Source organism: Molossus molossus, unplaced genomic scaffold (assembly GCF_014108415.1).
Source record: "Molossus molossus isolate mMolMol1 unplaced genomic scaffold, mMolMol1.p scaffold_m16_p_13, whole genome shotgun sequence".
Taxonomy (NCBI): domain Eukaryota; kingdom Metazoa; phylum Chordata; class Mammalia; order Chiroptera; family Molossidae; genus Molossus; species Molossus molossus.
In genome coordinates this window covers 28,062,617-28,089,569 of record NW_023425348.1, presented here as the reverse complement: position 1 = coordinate 28,089,569, position 26,953 = coordinate 28,062,617, and positions in this window count along the sequence as shown.

Genomic DNA, 26,953 nt, shown 5'->3' with positions numbered 1-26,953 from the left:
GGAATCTAATGAACAAAATAAACTGATGAATAAAACAGATCCAGAGACATGAAAGCATGGAACAGACCAATGAATCTCAGAAGAAAGTTGGGGGAAGAGATGAACCAAAGAACTTATATGCCTATATGCATCACCCATGGACATAGACAATAGTGTGATGAAGGCTGGGGGGCAATGGGTAACAGGGTAGAGCAGGTCAATGGGGGAAAAAGGAGGTACATCTGTAATACTGTCAACAATAAAGATAAATTTAAAAAGTTAAAGCCAAAAGATTACATACAGTATGATCCCATTTTTATAATAGTATCAAAACGCTATAATAAAAAGGTATTTTGTAAGAATATAAAACATGAAATTCAAAGTGATGGTTTTCTAGGAAGGAGAATGTTGAGGGATGTTTGATTAGATATAGGTTATTGTCACAGATCTAGCTTTTATTTTGTTGATGGGGGGTCCATAATTTTATTATATTAAGTAATTTGGTATCCATACACAGATCACTGATGGCAGTGTATCATGAACCAAAGATTGTGATTGATATAAGTCCATTCCTGAAAGGGAAAAAACACTAAAAGATGACCATATCTGATTTGCATCTTCAATGTTACTCCACTTTTCAGTATTACCCAATTATATACCCATGGTAAGTATTGTAAATCGACTCATTGGCCCATTCTGCCCCATTTTATGATGCAGAGACCAGAAAGCTAAGAACTATGCCTATTAGACTTTCTTGAGCTAGAGCTTCAAGTGAAATCAAGTGAGAGTTTTATTTAGAACTAAGCCACATGGCACAAGAGACAAGATGTCTCATTGCTTGGCTTGTCTGGACAGCAGCATTGGCAGAGAAACAGTGTGTCCAGGAGCCATTAGCTGGGAGACCAGCTTCCTGAATCTGCAACCTCTTGACATTGCAGAGGCAACCACTCTATTGACCCAGTTCCACAGTTTGGTCTTGGAAACTGATCTTGGAAGTTCAGCCTTGAGGGCAATTCTTTGCCTCCCAATGGTACAGTAAATCATAAATCCCTTTCTCTTAAACTTGCCAAATAAATCTGTTCTTCAAAGCTTAACCCTGGCTGATACAATGTTCATAACAGAATTTTTCCTATTTCTCTCTTAGTAAGATAATATTAAAAGGAAAACAACTGTCATTGATTAGTATTTTTGCTCAAAGCTTTCTTCTTATATATAAAAAAAGACTATAATGTTTCCTGTTCTTCCATTTGAATAGGAATTACACATAAAATAGAACATAAAAGGTTTTATTTTTTTGCATCTCAGAGCTCATCTTTTTTGAGATAGATAATATATATCCTGGTAATACCAAATTGCTATACCAATCACACTTCTTTATAGTGAAACAATATTGTGCTTATTGAGTATTAAAATTCTGCAGAGGTAGAGAGGTGTGTGACACTGTGATAATTAAATAAAGTTCAGCTTACTGTTAAAGTCACATCTACTCGATGTTCCTAATATATAATCATTACTGAAGAGGGCTTATTACAATCTGAAGTGACAGGAGTGTATGTGATGTGGATACTTTCTCAGATAGGTCACTCATCCAGCAAAAAGCGACTCAGCGGGGTGTCTGTTCATCTTCATAGAATGGCTCAGTCTTCAGGCAGGAGTCCTGCCTGATTATGCAATGTGGCTCTTTGCTGAGAGATGCCTAGATTAGACACAATTTCTGCAAATGGCATTTTCTGAGGAAGGGCCTGCTGTTTCCCATGTGTTGAATATGTGGCAAAATGACAATTAAGGGCATGAGAAAGTGTAATAATGTAATCATAGTAAGACCACTACTTTATGCTAGGCTCTTTCTTCCTGTGAATGGTGGTGGTGGTGTTTTCTCTTTTTTAAAAAAATTATTTTTTCTTTATTGATTTTAGAGAGAGAGATAGAAACATCCATGAGGGAGAACAACAATTGGCTGCCTCCTGAATGCCCCCACTGAAGATTGGCCCGCAACCTGAGTATGTGCCCTGTCCAGGAATCAAACTGATGACCTCTTGGTGCATGGGTCGATGCTCAACCACTAAGCCACACCTTCCGGGCAAGTGTTTTTTGTTTGTTTATTTTTTAATTAATCAAGTCATATTAAAACCATATGGTTTTTTGAAGACATTTCATTACTTGCCCCAACATAGCTTGCAGAAAAGTCAGCCATACATACCATGGAGCTTGCGGGGCATGCAGGAGAAAAGGGGGGAAGATGAGTTACAGCTGATTTAACCTATGGAGAACACCTGACTAGATGATGCTCTAGCACAGAATTTGAATTCAAATCCACATCAATGAATCTGATACTAAGTTGGGGCTGGGGATTGTTGGGCCATGAGTAAAAAAATAAGCAGGTAAAAGAACTTAATGGAAAGAAAGAGCCAGAGTGAAGAAAACAGGAAAATAGAAGCACAGACACACAAAGGCTACACAGCCTTGGTTTCCATTCTGCTAAGAGAATAGAATCTATTCTAAACAATGCTTCAAAACCACACATATGAAAAACAAAACAGACCCTGGCCAGTGTGGCTCAGTTGATTGGAGCATCATCCCCTGCACAAAAGTTGGCAAGTTCAATTCCTGGTCAGGGTACATACCCAGGTTGTGGGTTCTATCCTCTGTCAGGGTGCATATGGGAGGCAATGGATCGAATTTTCTGTCCTACATCAATGTTTCTCTCTATTTCTCTCCCTTCCTCTCTCTCTCTAAAATCAATTTTTAAAAATATCCTGAGCCAGGCTGGTATGGCTCAGTGGCTGAGCGTCAACCCATGCACTAAGAGGTTGTCAGTTCGATTCCCAGTCAGGGCACATGCCCAGGTTGTGGGCCAGATCCCCAGTGGGGGGCACACAGGAGGAGACCAATCGATGTTCTCTCTCATCAATGTTTCTCTCTCTCTCTCTCCCTTCCTCTCTCTCTAAAAGCAATAAAGAAAAAAATTTTTATAAAATAAATAAATACATAAAATAAAATGTCCCAAGGTGAGAATTTAAAAACTTAATTAAAAAATAAATAAATAACAAAACCAAACCATGCATAAACACATATCAAATAACCTTCATAAGGTTTCTGCTTAGATGCTGACCAATCACCATGTTGAATGGATAATTATTTCCAGGACCTCATCATGATTTTCATGCAGTGTGGGAGCTTTGGCCTTCATGGCTCCCTTCTTCCATATTATATATAAATTATAATATAAATTATATTTTAAGACTGCATTGGTATAAAGGCACATATAATCCAGGCTGGATTCACTATTTTTATTATTATTATTATCATAGTCATTTTTCTTCTGCTTTGAAACAAAATTAAAAATAAGGCATTTTCATGGGCCTTGAATGTATCAGGCATGAGAATGTACATAATGAAAAAGTCAGCCCTAAAAATTTCTGTTATCTTTGAGGATTAGGTATAGGGACTTTTGTAGAGTGTAAGTTACAATTTCAATCCTCACTGTTCCTTTTAAGACCTCTTCAAACCTTCTTTTAAGGTGGACTTTAAATTCTTCACCTACACCATTTACGAATACATGACTTGCTTGTCAGCAGACACTTCCTTTTCCAAGTACATCTGTAATTTGGCTGTCGGTTCTTAAATGGTTGTCATTCCCATCCTAGAAACGGATGCATTTACTTTGCTGCCCGACTTGAGGAAGTATGTGACTTTGAACTGAGTCACCCCAAGGACATGATTAGCTTCCAAAATGGGATGGAGTGTCGTGAGAGCATCAACTGAGAAATATTCAGAGAAGAGATAGAGAATTCATCAGAGGAGAGTATAAAAGACTGAGTGCAAAACTCAGGGCAAATGTGTCTATAAATATTGGTCTTGCCCTGGCTGGTTTGGCTCAGTGGTTAGAGTGTCAGCCTGCAGACCAAAGAGTCACAGGTTCAATTCTGATCAAGGGCATGTACCTCGGTTGCAGTTCAGTCCCTGGCCCTGGTTGGGGTCATTTGAGAGGCAACCAGTTGATGTGTCCCTCTCATATCGATGTTTCTCTCTCTCTCTCTCTCTCTCCTCCTCAAACTCTATCTGAAGATAAATAGAAAAGCATTTTCGGGTATATGTGTATATATTTGTCTTTTTCTTTTTTCTGTTAGTACTGAGTGGAATTATGCTTTAGCTTTTGAAGCTAATAATATTTGTATATACACTTTAGTGGTTTATAAAATAATTTTATAGGCATTATTTCACCTAACATAACAACTCTGGTGGGTTTCACCTAACATAATTCACTCTTCTTCCCATTTTACAAGTGAGGAAATTGAGATGGAGAGATGCTAACAGATTACTGTATTGAATGTTTCTTTAAATTTCATCTGGGATTCACTAACCTTGGAGAATGAGGAAAGGTAAAACAGGTGCCAGTCTCCGCTTGGGACTTCTCCTGCTCCTAACATTGTTGTCTATACCCCCTGCAGAGGAATAAGTGCATGCTATCACGTTTGGAATTCAGATAGTAAGTATGGTTGGACTTAAAACTCTGTTAACCAGGTGGCTCAAGTCAGTCAGGAGAATAGTGTGCTTCATTAACCTTGTCTTCATAAACAGATAAAAACTGTGAGCCGATAAAAACTGGACCTTTGCTTTTTTGGTTGGGTGTGAGGAGAAAGTAAACCAGTGAGAATTATGCCTCTATTTGTGATGTGGCAGAGGTGAGGAGGGGGGACAATGAGGGGTCACCCTGAACCAATGGACAATATTTGGTGAGGTATGGCAGGAGAAGAGGTCCTAGGAGCTAAGAAGTTGTTCCTTTCACATCCACCTTGTCCAGGCGATACCCCAAGACAGACTTGCTTGCTTCTGCAGCTCTTGTGTACAGGCATAGTGGAATTCAACTAGTCTTGGAGAAATCATTACATCTATTTCCACTCATCTCAAAAATAAAAATGCCTACCCTTGAGGGCAGTGTACTCTAGAGCCAGGGGTAGAAGGATGTGCCATTTTGGCAATTCGTCCCATTTTCTACAGATTTCTTTTTGCCTATATTGTCAAAATTACAATACCCCCCCACCTTCCCTTTTTTTTTTTTTTATCCTCACCCGAGGACATTTTTTTGCATTTATCTTCAGATAGAGCAGGAATGAGAGAGAGGAAGGAAGAGAGAGAGAAACATCGATGTGAGAGAGACACATCGAGTGGTTGCCACCCACACAACCCCAATGGGGGCCAGGGACAAACTGCAACCAAGGTATGCACCCTTAGCAGGAACCGAACCTGGAACTCTCTGGTCCATAGGCTGATGCTCTAACCGCTGAGCCAAACTTGCCAGGGCAACCTTCCCTTTTTAAAGTGTCTTCTCTACAGAGTAATTTGGTAACAGCATATGGCAGCAGGCAAAATTCTAAAAGGTTCTCTGAAAATGACTTGCACTGGACCAGAAGACCTACCAAAGAGTATGCTGTTGACAAAAAGAGGTTCTGATCCTGAATCGGAAGTTCTTTCCACTTTTCTCCTATCCCACTCTGTGAATACTTGTACCTCAGATTCAAAGCCAGTCTTACTGTGGTTCTCAGAGTTCCTGGTTCCTGCTACTGCACTCAAATTTCTCATCACTAATGATACATAAAACACACTAAAAAGGCTTTATAGTCAAATAGCTTCCCCATTCACTTCCTGGATCGTCAGATTAGAGTCATTTACATGAGGCAAATGGAATATAACTTTTGACTCTTGAAGCAACAGAAAATTTTATAATGGAAAACACAGATACGATGAAAAAACAAAAATTAACAAGTATATGATAAAGACAACAAAATTCAGATAAAGAAAACAGAGAGAAAATATAAACACTTTTAATAAAACCATAGACAAAGAATAAGGTCTGCTCTTAGTCATACGGGATAGTTAATATGATAATCAAATTATCATAGTTTTTGAAGGCAACCTGCCCATATATATTAAGATCTGTCACAAATTCATAATAACAACCAACACCAATTTAAATCCTATAACACCACAGCACAGAGAAGTGAAGGAACCTACCCTAAATCACACAGCCAGGAAGTAGAGCAATTGGGACTTGATCCCAGGTGGTCTGGCTCCAGAGACTATGCTCAGCATCTAAACTATGTGCCTCTGACAGTCTTTGACAAAATAATACTACTCCTAGGTATTTACTCCAGAAAGCAAATTTAAAACTTTAAAAAGGTCAAATGCACAAAAATGTTCACAGCAGCATATTTGAAACAAACAAACAAACAAACAAACAAACAAAAACAGTAATAAACTAGTGTCAGAGAGACCCAGGAGCATTAACAACCACTACAATTTACTGAGCACATATCCTTACGTACCAGACACTGTCCTTATTTAATCCTCCCAGCAGAGTGAGCTGCCTCATCTTATCAATGAGGGGGGAAAAAAAGGCAAATCCTATTAGTTGACACGTTGATCAAGTTACTCTGCATTTGAGGGGCTGCAAGTCATGCTACAGCGTACCTAGAGTCAAGTCTGAATGTTCTAGGTATTTCAGTCCTATTTCTATTCTGATACAAATGGAAACAATATGAATTGAAGGATTTTATTTTTAAATGGCTTGTCTTTTCTTTTGTATTCTGAAATACAACCAAAAATAAATAGCCCAAATAAGTGAAACATAGAAAAATCAGAACGTATAACACAAAATGAACAGAAATGCTATCCTTCAGTGGATTTAAACAAGAAAAGGAAGAATGATCAAAGAGGTAGAGAGAGGAGAGAGAGAGACCACAAGTTTGCACCCAGAAGAACAGGGGAAGAGAGTTTCTAAGGGAGAGCGTGGCCATTGCTGTCACGGGCAGCGCGGAGGTCTGTGAGAACAAGAACTCAAAACCCCACTGGATTTGGCCATGGGAAGTTACTGCTTAGGATTTTCAGTAGAGAGGTGGGGTCTGAAGACAAAGTACAGGGCTTTGAGGTGCGAATGTTCAGTAAGGAAAGAGGAAATAATATCTGTAGAATTAAAAAAAGAAAATGGAGGCTTAGGAAGGTTAAATCACCTGCCAAGTTCCTGGAGCAAGTCAGCGACAGAGCAACAATTCAAATGCAGGCTGGCTAATTCTAAATTCCCTGCTGTAACCTCCACTTGTGAGTCCTAAGGAGTGCTTGTATCTTCCGCAACCTGGCCCTAGGCTTAACGAAGTAAAAGTACCTCTAACAGCTAATGCAGGCAGGTGGGGCTCTGGGATAAGCCCATCTAGAGTCAGGCCATGTAGCCCCCTGTTCACCTGTGTTCCAGCAGGGCTGTTCTACAAAGACCATTTTGAAATGAGATGTGCAGTCAGCAGGTGTGAAGGGCAATGTCTGCAGTGAAAGTCTCTAGGGGTAGGGTTTGTGGGGGTGGGGGAGGTGCAGAGAGGGCGGAGCCAAATGCAATACTCTAGGAGTGCAGAGAAAGGCCTCTTCCTTTCTGATCCTAAAGGACAGCCTAACTGGGCAGCATGTTTCCATTTTGTAACAATCTGACTGCTACTTTGCAAGATCACCTGTACTTATGACAACTCTGCAGCGTTCAGCCTTCAAGCCAGAGGGCTGGGCTGATGTCTTGGTCTTTGGCCCCACTTCTATGCCCAGCAAAGTTCCTGGCACACAATGAGTATTCCACCCTAAATGTATGTTGAAATGAACAAATGCTAGAGGAATTTACAATTTATCATTAGGATGCAGAATATTTGTAAATAGACCATCTATTATTTCAACATCTCTCTGAAAAGTGATCTCCTCTGTGAAGACTTCCCATTACCATCTGTATTAATCAGAGTTCTCCAGAAAAACAGAATCAAAAAGATGTAACGAGAGAGAGAGAGAGAGAGAGAGAGAGAGAGAGAGAGAGAGAGGAATTGCTCACATAGTTGTGGAGGCTGACAAGTCCCAGGATCTGAAGTTAGCAGCTGGAGACTCAGGGGAGCCCATGTTTCCATTTGAGCCTGTAGCCGGTGGGGGCAGGGGAAGAATCAATGTCCCAGCTCAAAGGCTGTCAAGCAGGAAGAATTCCCTCTTTTCGAGAAAAGGTCAACATTTTTGTTTTACTCAGGCCCTCAGTTGATTGGTTGGGGCCCACCCACATAAAGAAGGGCAATCCACTTTGCTCGATCTATCAATTTAAATGTTAAATTCATTCAAAAATACCCTCACAGAAACACTCAAAATAATGTATGATCAAACATTTGGGCAACATGTGACTCAGTCAAGTTGACATAAAATTAATCACCACGTCATCCCCAGGCAGTGTTAGGTATCCCGTAAGGGCTCGTGTAACACTGAAGGACGGGCATATTTAAAGAAAGGTACAAGGTATACATTTAAGCTCTTTAAAGTTATTAGTAGCACTTTAAGTGTTAGGTATTCTTATTCCTCTACTATAAGATTCTTCTAGTCTGTTTGACCCTTTACACCTGTCCCTGTGATGGCTACATGTCTATGCCCAGCTCACTGGGAGTTCCTTCAGAACAGAATCTTAGTGCCTAGCACAAAGTAAGATCTCAATAAGGTTTATTATTATTATCGTCATCATTTTTAATCTGCTTGTCCTCCTCTCTGAGCATTGCTCTTAACAGATACGATGCATTTTGACCAGGTGTCTTCAGTTAGAAATTACTGCTGTGTTCTGGATGCGAGGGACAGACAAACTCTCGCAGGGACAGGCCGCATCTCTGAATGGCAGGGCGCATCAAGACCCCATGATTGAGGCCTGCCCGGACTATTGTCACTTCTTGCTGGTGGGCAGAAATCATAACCATTATCGTATAAATGCCATCTCTGAAATGATGCACTCCAACCCTATTTGAGGGGACCCTACAAAGATACACTCATTCCTGGGAGACACCCCACTGTGGGGTGATTTAGACCTTTGTTTCCTTTTCCCCAAAATCTCCCGCACTGGCCTGCCAAGGGGCTTGAATTCTAATCAATACTCACACATTAGAGCAATGTATGTGGGTGTGGTCCATGGACCACCTGAGTCGGAAAGATTCAGGTGACTGTTGAAAATGCAGGTTCATAAGCCCAAATCCAAATGTATAATATCAGAATCTCTGAAGTAGAAAAATCTCCATTTTCACAAGCTCTCAAGCTATTCTCATATCCAGTAAGGTCTGAGAGCTATAGCTTTAGTTTTCAAAATGTTCTCATATGTATGGGGGTGGCAAAAGTATGTTTACAGTTGTTTGTGTGAAAAATAATATAATAATTTATAAATACTAATACAAGAATAAACTATGGCCCTGGCCAGGTAGCTCAGTTGGTTAGAGCAACGTCCGATACATCAAGGTTGCTGGTCCATCTCCGGTCAGGGCACATACAAGAAGCAACCAATGAATGCATTAAAAAAGTGGAACAACAAATCGGTGTTTCTCCTCCACCACCCCCCCCTTCCTCTCTCTCCCTAAAAATAAAAATATAAAAATATTTTTAAAAAGAATAAATTCTGTTTTGCATACTCACAACTGTAAACCTACGTTTGCCAACCGCCTGTATTATCCCTTTTAAAACTCACCCCAGTGCCACTATTAGCCTGGTTCTCACCAGCCTCATTTTGAAAGCTAAGAAATATAAATATTGTACTACTGTCTTAATGCTGCTTTAAGAAATTACCACACACCTAGTGGATTAAAACAATCCAGTTTATTGTCTTATAATTTTGGAGACCAGAAGTCTACAATCAAGGTGTAGGAAGGACTGGCTTCTTCTGGAGGCTCCAGGAGAGTGTGCTCCTTGTCTCTTTCAGCTTCTAGAGACCGCCTTGGGGTGGCTGCATCTCTCCAATCTCAGCTTCTATCTTCACGTTCCTCCTCCCACTCTACTTTCATGCCGCCTCTTCTAAGGGTTCCTGTGATTACACTGGGCATGCCCAGATAATCCAGATAATCTCCCCCTCTCAGATCCTAATGTATTCACATTTGCATACGAGGCAATCACATTTGCCATACAAGGTAACATTCACAGGTTCCAGGGGTTAGGATGTGGACATATTTGGGGCATTCTTCAGCCTACCACAGGCACTAATCGACTTGCTGAGATCCATAGCTGGCAAAGGCAGAGCAAGGATGTCAACCAAAGACTTCTGTTTTCAAATTGAAATGACCATATTAAACCTTGTTTTTGTTTTTATCTTCACCTGAGGACTTTTTTTTGTTTTTTTGTTTTTTTTTTTGCATTTATCTTCAGATAGTGCGGGAGGGAGCGAGGGAGGAAGAGAGAGAGAGAGAAAAACATCGATGTGAGAGAGACACATAGACTGGTTGCCACCCACACAACCCCAACCAGGGTTGGGGACAAAAGGTAACCGAGGTATGTGCCCTTAGTGGGAACTGAACTCGGGACTCACTGGTCCGCAGGCCGACACTCTAATTACTGAGTCAAACCGGCCAGGGCTAAACCTTTTTATTGACACATTATTGAGCCTTGGTTCCTCCCATTAGGTTCAAGTGGGAACTTGAACTGGTTGAAGGCATGACAGGACAACTTGAAGCACAGAGAAAGACTATGCCTGGCGAGAATCCTGGGCTTCCACAAGGCACCTTGCAGAGGGCACCTGGAAGGATGAAAGGAACTGGAGAATCACCAAAACCTTCAGCTAACCTGGGGCACTGCTCAGATGCAATGACACCAGCCTGTGGAATTTTTGCGTTTACTAGAGATGAGGCCTCTTCAGACCCAGGACTACACAAGAGGGCTTATAGTCTCTCTACTCCTGGACCAGCAGCACCAGCTGCACCTTCTTAGAATGCAGAACCTCAGGCTCTGCCCCAGACCAAGTGAATCAGAATCCACATTTTAACCAGATCCCCAGGTGACTTGCATGCACATTAAATTTTAAGAAGCGTTCACTTTTATCACAGCCTATTGCCTCATGCACATGGGAGAGTGAAGCGGTTGATTTCTTTCAGGCCCAGGGCATCATAATGATCTGAAACTGGTCATTCTTATAGGGATGCTGTAAACTGCACAGGCTGACTGATGTAAAACACAGAGAAAAGCTCTGAGTCCAAATGCCCTCAAGATTATCTGTTGTAGAGGTGAGATAGATACTGGGTTCATTCAAAGAAACAATTCCGAGCCAGAAAGGACAAGAGTCAAGGACGTCCTTTGAACATAGCTTCTGTTCGATTTAAGAAATCTGGAAAACATCCAAGTATGATCTTAGAGCTATAGTCATGCAATGCTAAAAGCCACTGCTGGGTCAGAATAAACTGAAAAGAAATGTAAATGTCACCTGAATATAATCTAACAATGTGTGTCATCCAAAGGTTAGCACATTAATAGAAGACAAGATGTGAAATACGAGAAGTCATTATGAAGCATTATTCACTTATTTTTCAAAAAATCAATTACTTTAAAAAGTTATAAATGAATTATGTTCTGATTTGGTTGAGCCAGACATAGGTGCATTTATTCATTCAATTAGGCAAACATTCATTGAATCCCTCCTATGTGCAAGGTACAGTGGATATAAAGATAAACAAGACACAGTATTTACTCTCAAGAAATTCACAGAAGAAACACATAGATTTATTTGTTTGTTTGTTTGCTGAAAGGTACAACACAGGGTAGTAAATACAGGGTAATAAGTGCAGAGTAATAAGACACAATCTGTGACAAAGAGAAAGAAGCATCAATGTTGGTGAGAAAATTAGAAGCAATAGAAAATGTAGAAAATACAAAAAGCTGGAATGAGAAAATAAAACACATATAGAGTCCCACCACAGGATTTCACCATTAAAATTTTGCCATATGCCCTTCGGGTCAGTTCTCCATGCACATATATCCATCTTGCATTTACTTCTCATTTATAGGGTGAACCATCTGGAATTGCTCCTTTTGTGGGTTAAAAGTCATTGACTACTGGCAACTTCAGATGGTTCAACCTAACACTTGTGAACAGGTCTGGGGATAACTTACAATAATAAAATATATAAAACGGTCATTAAAAAAGAGAGAGAACAAAAAGCACTTGGAACAGCAGATATGTAAATGGTTCCAGGCATCTGAGATCCATTAGTTATGGCCTTTAGACTGGATACAGTGTCTGCGAGTTTCCTGGCAGCTACTAGAGGCAGGAAACCTATTCTGCTGTTAAAATTCTCTTTATAATTAAAGGAAGCATATGTTTTTCACCTGGAAAAATGAACTTTTCCTCCCAGTGAAACAAAAGGAATTTATTATTTTAAATGATGCTTTTTACATGACTCTCTCATTAGAGCAAAAACAATAACACCAAATCTTTACTCAATGGTGGCCTAATTTAATTCTGGAAGAGAATTTTCAGAAGCTGAAGGTCTGGAAAACTAATAAGTCTCTTCGACTCTGTCCTGGAAACTGCTTCAAGTAAGCTTCCAGCAGGTCTCAGTTCATAATCAGTTTAGCTCCCAAAGTCTCTTGAAGTGCTGGTAATCTATGTCATTAATTAAAGAGTGCTCCATGTTCCTCTTTAATTAAGTGCCAGGATGTTGTCAGAGTTAACTTCCTGAGATGACAATTTATTTAGGAACCTGATTCTTACCCAAGCGAAAGGTCATTTCCATGTTAGTTAGATTTGCTTGGAGAGCAAGGGCCAGAGAGAAAATGTCACACATCAGGCCTGAGGAGAGCTGGAATGTTGAATATCATTCAGGGTCATTCAGTGTGTTCAGCATTTCTGTGACCTTGCCTTATCACCAGTGACACAGCTATCATCTCACGCTTCCTGGTTCTTGCCTGTTCTCCTAAGCCTCTTCTCTCTGCCTTTACTTCTTTTATATTTCTGTTGTTTCCACCCTCTCACCCTATAAGGGTCACATTCAACATACCCTTCAGAGGGAGAGGATCTGACTGAATCATAGCCATCCAGTATGGAGCAACCTTATTAAGGGAATGAGGTGACTACACAGGCAATGTGTTAAAAATAAGGGTTCTAGAGAGAGGAAAATGGCAGCAGAGTGAATGGAAGCTACACAGATAATCTCCCAGGACCAAACAGGAATTACAACTAAAATAAAGACAAAGCATTGGAAAAAAGCAACAGAAAAACATCAGGACAGGACCATATAACCAAGGACACCAGTAGGATCTGTGGAGGCATGAGAGGGTGGTGGGCTGGGAGCCCACAGACAGCAGCGGTCTTAACTGTGAGCATTGCCCTCGGGGATAAAATACTAAGCTTGCTCCACAGCTCAGAGGGCCAGAACAGAGCGTTGAATTGGCTCTAGCCACTCACATGGGGCTCCAGCAGAGGGAGGGCAGACTGGACTGGAACTCTGTGGGAACACCCAGGATTTGGAGGGCACTCAGAGTTTTTGCTGAGTTGTGGCCACAAAGGATGGTGGCCAGTGTGCTCCTTCACAGAGTTGTGGGGAAAAGCAGCAGCCCCTTCCTCGGAGATTCAGCCTTTTCCAGGTGAGGCAAAGAAGTGCAAATTGAGGCTCATTAACAACCAGCAGCTGTCCCACCCTCTGGAAATTTTCTTACTCAGAACACCAGGGCTACATTCCAAGGCATTGAGTAACTGAGACTACAAGCCTCCAGGGGAAAAGCTAGAGGATAACTGAACCTTTCATGGGCTTGCAAATCTACCCAGGAAAGTAAGACTTGACAGTGGTATTCAATGTGGGCCCACCCAGGCTCATCCAAACCTAGTAGAGGGAGCCACAAACAGCAGAACACCAACACACACAGGAAAAATTTGGCAGGCTCCAAAACCAACAGACATAGCTAAAATGGTGAAACAAAGAAACAAATCCCAAATGAAAGAACAAGAGAACTCTATCAAAAATGAGATAAATGAAACACAGTTAAGCAAATTATCAGAGGTAGAGTTCAGAGTCATGATCTTGAGGAAGCTCAACAGTATGAGTAAGAACATCAGCACCATGAGTAAAGATACAGAAACACTGAAAACCAACCAAGTGGAAATGAAGAATGACATAGCAGAAATAAAGAATACATTGGAAGGACTAAACAGCAGAGTAGAGGAAGCTGAGGAACAGATCAGTGAATTAGAAGACAGCGTAGAAAAAAATCAGCCAATCAGTAAACCAAAAGAAAAAACAATTAAAAAACAGGAAGATAGCTTAAGAGAAGTGTGAGACAACTGGAAATGTAATAACATTCACATCATAGGAGTCCCCGAAGAGGAAGAAAATGGGCAATGGTTACAGAATATATTTGAAGAAATAGTGACAGAAAACTTTCCTAACTTGGTGAACGAAGAAGGCATTCAAATTCAAGAAGTATAGAGAGCCCCAAGTAAGAAAACCCAAACAGGTCCACATCAAGACACATAGTAATTAAAATTCCAAAAATTAAAGACAAAGAGAGAATCCTAAAGGCAGCAAGATATGAGCAACAGGTTAACTACAAAGGAACCCCTATAAGGCTATTAACTGACTTCTCAACAGAAACACTACAGGCCAGAAGGGAATGGCATGAAGTAATCAAGGTCATGAAAAACAAGTATCTGAATCCAAGACTACTCTATCCAGCAAGGCTATCATTCAAAATAGGTCAAGCCCTGGCCGTTTTGGTTCAGTGGTTAGAGCGTCGGCCTGTGGTCCAGAGAGACCCGGGTTCGGTTCCCGCTAAGGGCGTGTACTTCGGCTGTGGTTTGTCGCCGGCCCAAACCGGTTGGTCGTGTGCGTGGCAGCCACTTGATGTGTCCCTTTCACGTCAGTCTCTCTCTCTCTCTCTCTCTCTCTCTCTCTCTCTCTTCCTCTCTCTCCTTCCCACCCTATCTGAACAAAAAATGTTAAAATATCCTCGGGTGAGGTTAAAAAAAAAAAAAATAGAAGGTCAAATAAAGAGCTTCCCAGAAGAAAAAAAAAAGACTAAGGGAAAGGACTGCTGTAATTAGTAGAATAAATAGGAAGAAAAATAGAACCACACTAAACAAAAATGGCAATAAATAAGTACATATCAATAACTACCTTAACTGTAAATGATTTGAATGCTCCAATAAAAAGACACAGAGTAGCTGACTGGATAAGAAAGCATGAATCACAACAAAAGACTCACATAGGTTGAAAGTGAAGGGATGGGAAAAAATCTTACAAGCAAATGAAAAGGAAAAAAAAGCTGGGGTAGCAATACTCATATCTGATAAAATAGATTTCAAAATGAAGGCCATAACTAGAGACAAAGAAGGCCACTAATGATATTGAAAAGATCTAACCAACAGGAAGATATAACCTTGGTAAACTTATATGCACCCAATACAGGAGCACCAAAATATATTAAAAATCTTCTGGAGGATTCAAAAGAGAAATCAACAGCAATACAATCATAGCAGGGGACTTTAACCCCCCACTGACATCACTGGATTGATCATCTATACAAAAAATTAACATGGAAACAAAGACTCTAAATGAAGCACTAGATCAAATGGATTTCATAGATATCTACAGAGACTTACACCCCAAAACTGCAGAATTCACATTCTTCTCAAGTGCACATGGGACATTCTCAAAGATAGACCAAATATTAGGGCACAAACTAAGTCTCTACCAGTTCAAGAAGACTGAAATCATCTCAAGCATCTTCTCAGATCACAATGGCATGAAACTAGAAATCAATTGAAACAAGAACATGCAAAGACATTTGAAAACATGGAAGCTAAATAGCATGTTATTGAACAATGAATGGGTTACCATGAAGATCAAGGAAGAAATTAAAAAATTCCTGGAAACCAATGAAAATGAAGACATGACACAAAACTATGGCATGCAGCGAAAGTAGTTCGGAGAAGGAAGTTCATAGCACTACAGGCCTACCTCAAGAAGCAAGAAAAATTTCTAATAGACAATCTAACCTACAACTTAAAAAACTAGAAAGCAAACAAAAAGAAAATATCAGAGCAAGTAGAAGGAAGGAAATAGTAAAGATCAGAGCAGAAATAAATGACATGGAGATCAAAAAAACAATTCAAAGTATCAATGAAACAAAGAGCTGATCTTTGAAAAGATAAACAAGATTGATGGACCCTTAGCTAGATTCACCAAGAAACAAATACACAAAATCAGAAATGAAAGAGGAGAAATAGTAACTGACAGCACAGAAATACAAAGGATTGTTAACAAATATTATGAACAATTATATGGCAAAAAATTTGACAATCTAAGCGAAATGGACACATTTCTAGAAACACATAGTCTCCCAAAACTGAACTGGGAAGAGATAGAAAATTTGAACAGACCAAGAACAACAGAAGAAATTGAAGATGTAATCAAGATTCTTCCAGCAAACAAAAGCCCAGGCCCAGATGGCTTCATGGGGGAATTTACCGAACATTCAAAAAAGAACTAATACCATTCTCCTCAAATTATTTCAAAAAATTCAAGAAGGAAGACTTCCAAACTTGTTTTATGAGGCCAGCATAATTTTAATTCCAAAACCAGAAAAAGACACTACAAAGAAAGAAAACTACAGGCCAATAACTCTGATGAACATAGATGCCAAAATCCTGAAACAAATACTAGCAAATCAGATCCAGCAATACATCAAAAAAATTATTCACCATGACCAAGTGGGATTCACCCCAGGGATGCAAGGCTGGTACAATATTTGAAAATCAATAAATGTGATACACCACATAAACAAAATGAAAGATAAAAGTCATATGATTATATCAATAGACACTGAAAAAGCATTCGACACAACCCAGCACACATTTCTGATAAAAAACGCTCAGCAATTTGGGAATAGAGGGATCATGTCTAGACATAATAAAGGACGTATATGAAAGACCTACAACCAACATCATACTCAATGGATAAAAACTAAAAGCATTTTCCTTAAGAACAGGAACAAAACAAGGATACCCACTTTCACCACTCTTTTTAACATAGTACTGGAAATCTTAGCCATAGCAATCAGACATGAAGAAAAAAATAAAAGGAATTCAAATTGGAAAGGAGGAAGTGAAACTGTCATTATTCACAGATAACATGATATTATACAAAGAAAACCCCAAAGACTTCATCAAAAATCTACTAGATTTAATAAATGAATTTGGCAAAGTAGCAGGATACAAAATTAACCTCAAGAAATCGATGGTATTCTTATACACCAATGATGAATTCACAGAAAGAGAAACTGAAAAAAACAATTCCATTTACCATTGCGGCAAAAAAATTACGATACCTAGGAAAAAAATTAACCAAAGAAATAAAGGACCTATTCTCAGAATACTACGGGTCATTGAAAAAAAAGAAATAGAGGAAGATATAAAAAAGTGGAAGCACATACTTTGTTCATGGATTGGAAGAATTAACATCATTAAAATGTCCATACTACCCTAAGAAATCTATAGATTCAATGCAATCCCCATCAAAATACCAATGACATACTTCACAGAACTAGAACAGATACTTCAAAAGTTCATATGGAACCAAAAAAGACCTTGAATATTCTCAGCAATCTTAAAAAAGGAGGACAAAGTAGGTGGGATCACAATGCCAGATATCAGGTTATACTACAAAGCTACCATAATCAAAACAGACTGGTACTGGCACAAGAACAGGCACATAGATCAATGGAATACAACACAGAACCCAGAAATGGACCCAAAACATTATACTCAATTAATATTTGACAAAGGTGACAAGAGTATACAATGGAGTAAAGACAGCCTCTTTTTTAATAAATGGTGTTGGGAAAATTAGACAGCTACATGCAAAAAAATCAAACTAGACCATCAATTTATACCATACACAAGAATAAATTCAAAATGGTAAGACTTAAATGTAACTCATGAATCCATAAAAATCCTAGAAGAAAATGTAGGCAACAAAATTTCAGACATCATACGCAGTAGAATTTTCACTGTTACATCACCTAAGGCAACAGAAACAAAGAAGAAAATGAACACATGGGACTACATCAAACTCAAAAGCTTCTGCACACAAAAGAAACAACCACCAAAATGGAAAGGCAACCCACACTACTGAAAAGCATAATTGCCAATGATATATCAGATAAGGGGTTAATTTCCAAAATATATAGAATGCTCATACAGCTCAACAAAAGGAAGACAGAGAACCCAATAAAAAAATGGGCAGAGGAACTAAATAGACACCTCTCCAAACAGGACATACAAATGGCTAAGAGACATATGAAGAAATGCTCAACATCACTAATCATCAGAAAGATGCAAATTAAAACAACAATGAGGTATCACCTCACACCTGTCAGAATGGCCGCCATCAACAAATCATCAAACAAGTGTTGGCAAGGGTGTGGAGAAAAGAGGACTCTAGTACACTGCTAGTGGGAATGCAGATTGGTGCAGCCATTATGGAAAACAATATGGTGTTACCTCAAAAAAATTAAAAATTGAACTGCCGTTTGACCCAGTGATCCCACTTCTAGGACTATACTCTAAAAAGCCTGCAACCAATCAGAAAGAATATATGTACCCCCATGTTTGTAGCAGCACTATTTACAATAGCTAAGATCTGGAAACAGCCCGAATGTCCATCAGTAGATGGATGGATAAAAAAGCCATGGTACATATACACAATGGAGTACTATGCAGCTTTAAGAAAGAAAGAGCTCTTATCCTTTGAGGCGAAATGGAGGGTCCTGGAACGTATTATCCTAAGTGAAACAAGCCAAACAGAGAAAGTCAAGTATCATATGATCTCACTTATTTGTGGAATATAATGAGCATAGTAGTCTGAAGAACAGGGTAGCCCAGAGATGTGGAAGTAGGGTGCAGACTGACAATCCCCAGAAGAGTGGGGGAGGGGGAATAAACCACAGAACTTACATGTATATACACATAACCAATGGACATGGACAACGAAGCTAGGAACGAGGCGGGGGGGGAGGGTGTCAATGGGGGGAAAGGAGAAACATCTGTAACAAAAAGAGAAAGAAAGAAAGAAAGAAAGAAAGAAAGAAAGAAAGAAAGAAAGAAAGAAAGAAAGAAAGAGACGGAGGGAGGGGGGGAAGGAGAAGGAGGAGGGGAATGGAAGGAAGGAAGAAGGAAGGAAGGAAGGAGGAAGGAAGGGAAGGAAGGAAGGAAGGAAGGAGAGGAAGGAAAGGAAGGAAGGAAGGAGGAGAAAGAGATAGAAGAGAAGAGAAGAGAGAGAAGAGAAGAGAAAAGAGAAGAGAAGAGATAAGAGAAGAGAAAGAGAAGAGAAGAGAAGAGAAGAGAAGAGAAGAGAAGAAAAATAAGGGTTGTACAGTCAGGCAGACAGAAAGATGCTGAGTTCAAGCGCCAGCAACTCCACTTACTAGTTTGTGACATGTGACCAGTTACTAAGCCTCTGTGATGTTGTGGGCTGATCACAAGACACATGGTTAACATGGGGTGATTACTGAGAACGTTTTGCATCCCATCAGGGTGTCTTTGTAACTACATGTGCATTCTTATTAAGATGCATTTGACATACAAAGGAGTATGGTTCAGACTGACAAACCTCAGAGGAGGAGGGCAGGGGGGATGAAATAAACCAAAGAACTTATATGCACATATGCATAACCAGTGGACATAGACAACAATGCTTGGGGGGTGGGGGTACTGGGAGGAGACTGTCTGGAGGGGAAAAGGAGAAACATATGTAACAAAAATAAATTAATTAACAAAAAAAGAAAAAAAAAAAAAGATGCATTTGATAATATTTCTGCCAACCTCAAAGAACAGTTGTAAAGATGAAATAAAACCATCAAGTAAGGGCCTCAGCCTAGTGTTTGACTCACAATAAGAGCTCATTAAATATTTAGCTTTTATTACACCTTTCAATCAATTTTGGCCAGGTAACAGTTACATCACACTGCTAACTTTGGATGCAAGGAACCATCTGTTGTCCTGAAGGGACAGTGAGCATGGCCTGCGCTTGGTGTTCTGCACACTGTTCAGGAAGATCCCGTTTCTGCACGACATGGGATGCATTTAGATCATAAGCTTGGAAGATATGGTTTGGGCTTTAAATAATTAAAGATGTTATTACAAACTGTCCTCTTTGACCATAAAAGGAAAGAACCATCCTGAGAGACTTCTAGGATTTATCTGCTTTTCTTTCCCTATCATGTCCTAGATATAAATCTTGATGCAACAGTAAGATTGGGAGCTTGAGAATAGAAAACCAGGTAATTTAATTTCTTTTTATTTACCCAAATTCCCAGGCAAATAAATAAAAGATTCTCAAAAAGCACTTGTGACCTACCTTGTTAAAGACAAACATTTGCTCAGTGGTAAATGAAAATAACCTGCATTTATTTTTTTACAACTTTCAAAGTATTACTAAAGCAGAAATTCTCCCGGAGTCCTTTGCAGGTGGCCCTCCTCATTACATTTATCACAGGGCTGAGCAGAGCTCTTGGACTGCTTAGAGAACAAGAGAGTCCAGGCCATTTCTTTTTGTGGTTCCTAGATGATTTATAAGATAATTAAAAGATCCATACCAATCTTAATGAATGAAGGATGTATAACAAAAATATTTGTAATGGTCAGTTCACAGTATTTCTATAGTTTAAATTTTTTCTCAAAATTATAAAAGGACAAAGTAAAACTATCGTAACATAAACCTATGAACTCACAGTGTACTACAGGTGGTGGGTTCTGGCGATGAGATAGACACCTTTAAGTTGGATGATCTTTGACAACTTCTTTGAAGCTTGTCAGCATCTCTGCAACTATACATGTGTTATTATTTATAAACAATGCCTCGAGGTCCAGCCCTGACTCCCAGCCAAGTGTGAGAATTTCATCAGCTGCTCTGTGAGTCATGTCTCCCTGTAGATTCCCAGAATTTGAAGGGCCTTCTTGCCCAGTCCCATTTTCCGACTCAGCTTTCTCCTCCTCCTCCTTCCCCAATTCTACATCTGTTTTGAGTCAATGAGAATGGGCCAACATTTTTTATAATCAGCAAAGTGATCTAAAATGTCTGTAATGCCACCTCTCCTTGTATTCCAGAATCTGTGCAGTGCAGAGGGCTTCTGCTCCAACTGAGGCGTGTTATAGGATCCTTCATGCTCCTACAGCAAATCTTAATCCACTTTATCTCCTGTGCCAGAAATCCTGGAACCTTTTCCTTCCACTCCTCCTTTCTTCCTGTCATTATCAATCTGCCATCAAGCTTTGTCTCTTCTTTCCTTCAAGTACTGATGTTTATGTCTTGGGTAAGAGAACCCCATAGAATTTTTTTAAATTGAGCAATAGGCACTTTGTAGTATAGTTGTTTCGTTGCTTTGTTATTTTGAGATGGTTAAAGTAACTTGTTGGGGTTTTGAAAGCTAGAAAGTGACTGTGGAAGGAAGGAAGGAAGGAAGGAAGGAAGGAAGGAAGGAAGGAAGGAAGAAAGAAAGAAAGAAAGAAAGAAAGAAAGAAAGAAAGAAAGAAAGAAAGAAAGAAAGAAAGAAAGAAAGACAGTAAGTGATAGCGATGGTGTCAGAGCCTAGATTTTCTGACTCCAATGTCAGTGATCTTAAAACATGGCTATATTGCCCACACAGAGGTGAGCGAAACCCAATCAACTTGCTGTCCACAGAAAAATACATCAAGTTTAAATTTGAGGGTTCAAAACTCCCAGAGCTTATCCCTGTATCCCAAAATGCATCCATGGTCCACAGATGACACTTTGCTTTAAAGTTTTTCTTGGTTCCCCCTTTTCCCCCCATTCCCGTTACCGTCACCCCTACCCACGTCCCTCATGACATTTGTCCTTTTCGGTCCACGCTGCTGCCAACGTGATCACCCTAAACGTTGCTTTCATCACATCACGCCTCTGCTGAGCCAGCCACAGCAACGGTGGAGGTGAACTGTTGCACATTCTGGTCATTTATTTAACAACTTATTATTTTTTAGACGCTGTTTCATCTGCTATACTGTAAAATCCATGGAAGGTAGGGATAGCGACTTTTTTTTGTTTACCATAAAACAGCAATTCTTAAGCACACAATAAATATTTGTTGCTTGACTGGATTTTTGAACACTCTCCTACATGAAGAGTGGAAACATAAATTACAGGGAAACTGGCGAGTGTATTTATATGCATAGGAAAACTGCTGAGAAACACAAACAATGTTAATAGTAATGGGATCTCTCAGAAGTGGCATTATAGAAGGCTTTTATTTACTGGGTTATCTAAATAAAAACCAGCTCCAATGTTTTCCCTTCCTTCCTTCGCCCTCCCTTGGCTTGTCTTTGAAAAGGTCCTTCAAGCCCTGGCCGGTTTGGCTCAGCGGTTAGAGCATCGGCCTGGGGTCCAGAGAGACCCGGGTTTGGTTCCCGCTAAGGGCACGTATCTTGGTTGCAGTTTGTCCCCGGCCCTGGTTGGGTTGTGTGGGTGGCAGCCACGCGATGTGTCCCTTTCATATAGATGTTTCTCTCTCTCTTCTTCTCCTCTCTCCCTCCCACTCTAACTGAACAAAAAATGAAAAAGTGTCCTCGGTTGAGGATTAAAAAAAAGAAAATGTCCTTCAATGTCTGGCCCCACTCACTGGTCTCCCACTGCTCTCTCATTAGAAAGATCTCCTCCAGTCAATGTATCAGCCACCCATACACTCAGTGTTTCCTGAGAGCTCATGACTTGTCTGGCTCTGGAGTGGGGAACGACACACCAACAACGCAGGACACTGCACTGCAGTTCTTGCTGTGTCACGGACACACAGCGGCGGTGGCTGACTATTGCCCACGCGCCGAAGGAGAAGGCTCTGGGCAAGGAAACCATATTGAGCTGAACCTTGAAGAAGGACTTGACCAGGCAGAAAAGCAGAAGAAAAATATTCTAGGCAGAGTGAACAGCCATGAATAATTTCATGAGGCCTATCATTTCATAGGAAATACATGTGTGCATGTCACATGGGTGAAGTACTGTGTGCCTGGATCACAGGAGTCCCCAGGCAGGGCTGACTGTCCAAACCCAGACATCTCGACTCCTGCTACCTCCAGTAAGTCTTCCTGGATGCTCTTGGTACCCTGTGGGCTTTCCCTTCCTGTTGACCTTTTCTCCAATTATTTGGCACTTGATTCAAGACTTCTGTTATTGTTCTCTCATAGTTCCCCATCTGGTTTGCATCTTTCTTAAGAGCAAACAGCATGCCTTCTGTTTGTTTCTCTAGAAGCCACTTCCAACTAACGAGTGTACCCTTTGATGCATAGCAAGTTCTTACAGCTCATTGCTGACTGATAGACAGTAGCCCTTTAGCTTCTGGGTTTTCAGTTCCAGGTTCTCTGAAGAGCCACACACAAATGGTTAGTCCTACAGGTGACCGACTGGAGCAGTTTGGTGGGCCATTGGGATAAGTGTGTCACCCCAACCGTCACAGTAAAAGGGGCAGACCCACCACTGGTGCAGAGCAGTTTCTATAAATGAGGCCTGCTGCGGCCTCACCAGACTCCTCAATCCTGACTGAAGAGCTTTTGGTGTTTACTAAACTCTGGAGATCACTGAAGTCTGGAGCAATCTCTCATGCCTCATTAATCTCCACTGTTTGAAGTAATCGCTAATGTGTAATAAATCTCTAGTCTCTTAAGGTTTAAACCACACAGATGTGCTGTTTCAGATGAATAATGACAGACATGATTTTGCCATTCAGTCTTTCAGCCCACACTTAGGGAATACCTAGCATGTTCAAAGCACTATACTGGGCTCTTTCCCTGGGACCCACCTTCTATGTCTTAACTGCTCTATTATCAGTGAAAAACGGACTACCTCACTCACAGAAAACCAGGCAGTTCTATGAATACAAGCTAAAGGATTATGTTACTGATTAAATATATCAGAGAAACTTTACCCATTGGTGTAAAGACAAAGATTTGGAGACTCTTTCCTTCCTTCCTTCCTTCCTTCCTTCCTTCCTTCCTTCCTTCCTTCCTTCCTTCCTTCCTTCCATAAATGTTTAAAGATAAGCTATAATGTATAAGATACTGTACTTGAAACCAGAGAAATGATGATAAAGAAGAGATACAAAAGGTACAAATGTCCAGTTATAAAATAAAGAATTGTGAGAATGTGAAGTACAACATGTTGACTAGTTAATAATACTGTATTGCATATTCGAAAATTGCTAAGAGAGTAAAAGTTCTCATCACAAGAAAAAAAACCTGTAACCATGTATGGTGACAAATGTTAACTAAACGTATGGTGATCATTTTGCAAAATATATAAATATCAATTCATTATGTTGTACATCTGAATCCAATCTAATGTTACATGTCACTTATACCTCATCTGAAAGGTTGCTGGTTCAGTTCCCAGTCAGAGCACATGCCCAGGTTTCAGGCTTGATCCCCAGTAGAAGGAGTGCAGGCGGCAGCCGATCGATGTTTTGTTCTCACAGTGATTTTTCTATTCCTCTCTCTCTCCCTCTCTCTCTGAAAATATCAATTTAAAAAATATATATGTATTTTTATCCTCACATGAGGACATTTTTGTGTTTATCTTCAGACAGAACGAGAGGGAGAGAGAGAGGAAGAGAGAAAAACATCGATGTGAGAGAGACACATCGAGTGGTTGCCACCCACACAACCCCAATCGGGGCCGGGACGAACCACAGCCAAGGTACGTGCCCTTAGCGGGAACCAAACTGGGAACTCCCCGGTCTGCGGGCCGACGCTCTAACCACTGAGGCAAACTGGCCAGGGCTAACAAATCTTTCAATAAAAGAAGAGAGAGACATGATTTCTGCCCATATGGAGCAGAAAGCACTTGTGCAGAGAAGGCAGAGTCACCCAGAGCTTTCCATTTCACCATCCTTTACTAACTACTCCTGTTACGCCAGGCATCAAAATGATCAAGGTGTTCTGAGTGAATGATATGTCCATTATTGTAAAGTGCGTCTTTTACTTGGATGATGACAAGCGTTTTGAACAGGGGATTTGGAGTTTAAAGGATTGGCGTCTGCTTTGCCCTGTATTAGGTATGTAAACTGAGGAAATATTTTTCTTCTTTGTGCCTCAGTTTCCTTATCTATAAAATTAGGAGAGTGTTAAATGCCTACTTCCTGGGAGTTTGGGAAGAGCCTGTAAAATAACTCTCTGTGCCTTTATACATGCCTTTCTCACTCCCTAAATGGTCTTTCCCATTTCCCCATCCTATTTGCCTTATAAACTCCTACTTATCTTTGAAACACTGGCTTTAGTAAGCATCACTTCATGTAAGAAGTCTCCCTTTCTATCCCTGATGGTGCTGAGAACTCTCCTCTCAGCCACCATGGTGACCATTCAGACTTTTACATTGTAATCACCACATGATATCATTATGCAGAAAGGCGGAGCCTACATCTTATTCACGTGCTCTAGCATAGTACCTGGCCCACAACCAGTGCTCAAAAAACTCTGCAAAATAAATGAATAAAATTATGCTGGAAAAAATGCTTCATAAATTACAAAGTATTAAACAAAAGTAAGATATTATTATCACCATTACGCTTCTCATTCAAGTGGGACTCAATTCATTTGTACAAAATATAACATTTATTTTGGCCTAATTTTGCTATGTAACTGTGGCGGACATTATGCTGCTTGCTAATATATCAGTTCTCCTGTCATTCTGGGCTTACAGGGGAAATGGGCCTTTTTGGAGGTACGAATAAGCACGTGCTTTGTATAAGTCGATGAACTGCAGGCATAGTCTCTTCCATGTGGCAGCATTCCGTTGCCAGTGTCTTCCCTACACTGGTGATCGTGGAAGTGCATTTTGACATTGACGCTGAAGCAGCCCAGCATGTAACCTTGCACCACGTGAGGAACAGCTCTCTGCAGAGGCACGCACACCACAAGGGGACTTGGCATGACTGAGCAGTAGTGTGCATTCTATTAGTCCTCCGAGATTTTACCATTTTTTATTAACACACCATAATCTAACATACCTGACTGATAAAGTCAGCAACTAACTGCCAGGGGGAAATATGTCAATTTTCAGGAAATATAAACATGGTAATAATCAAAACCAAAAGCATGAAGAAAAAAATTGTCTGAAACGTATATATATCTGAGAGTCAAAGCACACTACAAGGGATCTAGTTTACTTTCTAGGGGTGTTAAACCTCCTTGAGTCTCCTCAAAGTCTAAAGACATTTCTTTTGTGGTTAGTGATGAAGCGAGGACCAAATCCCATTCTTACACCAGAAGAAAAGTATATGCAACAAATACTTTTTAAATAAGGCCTTGGGCATCACTTGTTTTAAAGAAATGTGCTTCGGGTCTTCCACCAACATGATCACTGCTAACATGGTATGTTCACTGTGCCCCAGGTATTTATTTCACAAATATATGCATACGTACACACACACACACACACACAAAGTACATGAAACATATATTTACATTTTAACAAAAACTGTAAAGTAAAACTGACATAGTCACTACTCAGAACATTGCCAAGACTCTAGAAGTCCCCCTATGTATTTCTCTCTCTCTGAAGAAAACCACTGGCCTGAATTTTGGAATAATCATTTTCTCATTTTCCTTCTAGTGTTATCACTGAGCCTGTTTGAAAACTTGTTATAGCATATATTGTGTACAATAAAATGCACCATTTAAAAGCATACAGTTTAGTGAATTTTGCAAATGTCCATACCTATGTTACCACCACCCCAGTCAAGATATAGAATTTCCATCACCCCCAAAAGTTTCCTTGTGTTCCTTTGTAATGAATCCCCCAGTTCCAGTCCCAGGCTGCCACTGATCTGCTTTCTATCACTATCGGCTAGTTTGGCCCTCGGCAGACTTTCATATAAATGGAACCACACAGTATATATCAGCTTCTTTTACTGAGCATAATTTATGTCTGATTTTGAACGGTATATAAACAGAATCATAACGGTGTTATGATTCTTTTGTGTCTTGCATTTTTGTTCAACATTATGTTTGTAAAATCCATCCACAAACTTGCATGTACCTATAATTCATTCATTTTTACTGCTATATATAAACCATTGTATGATTATAGCATAATTCATTTATCCATTCTGTTATTAATAGACAGCAGGCTGTTCTACAGTTCATCGGCTGCTGCTGTCATGTATTGATTTTGTAAGTAGATTT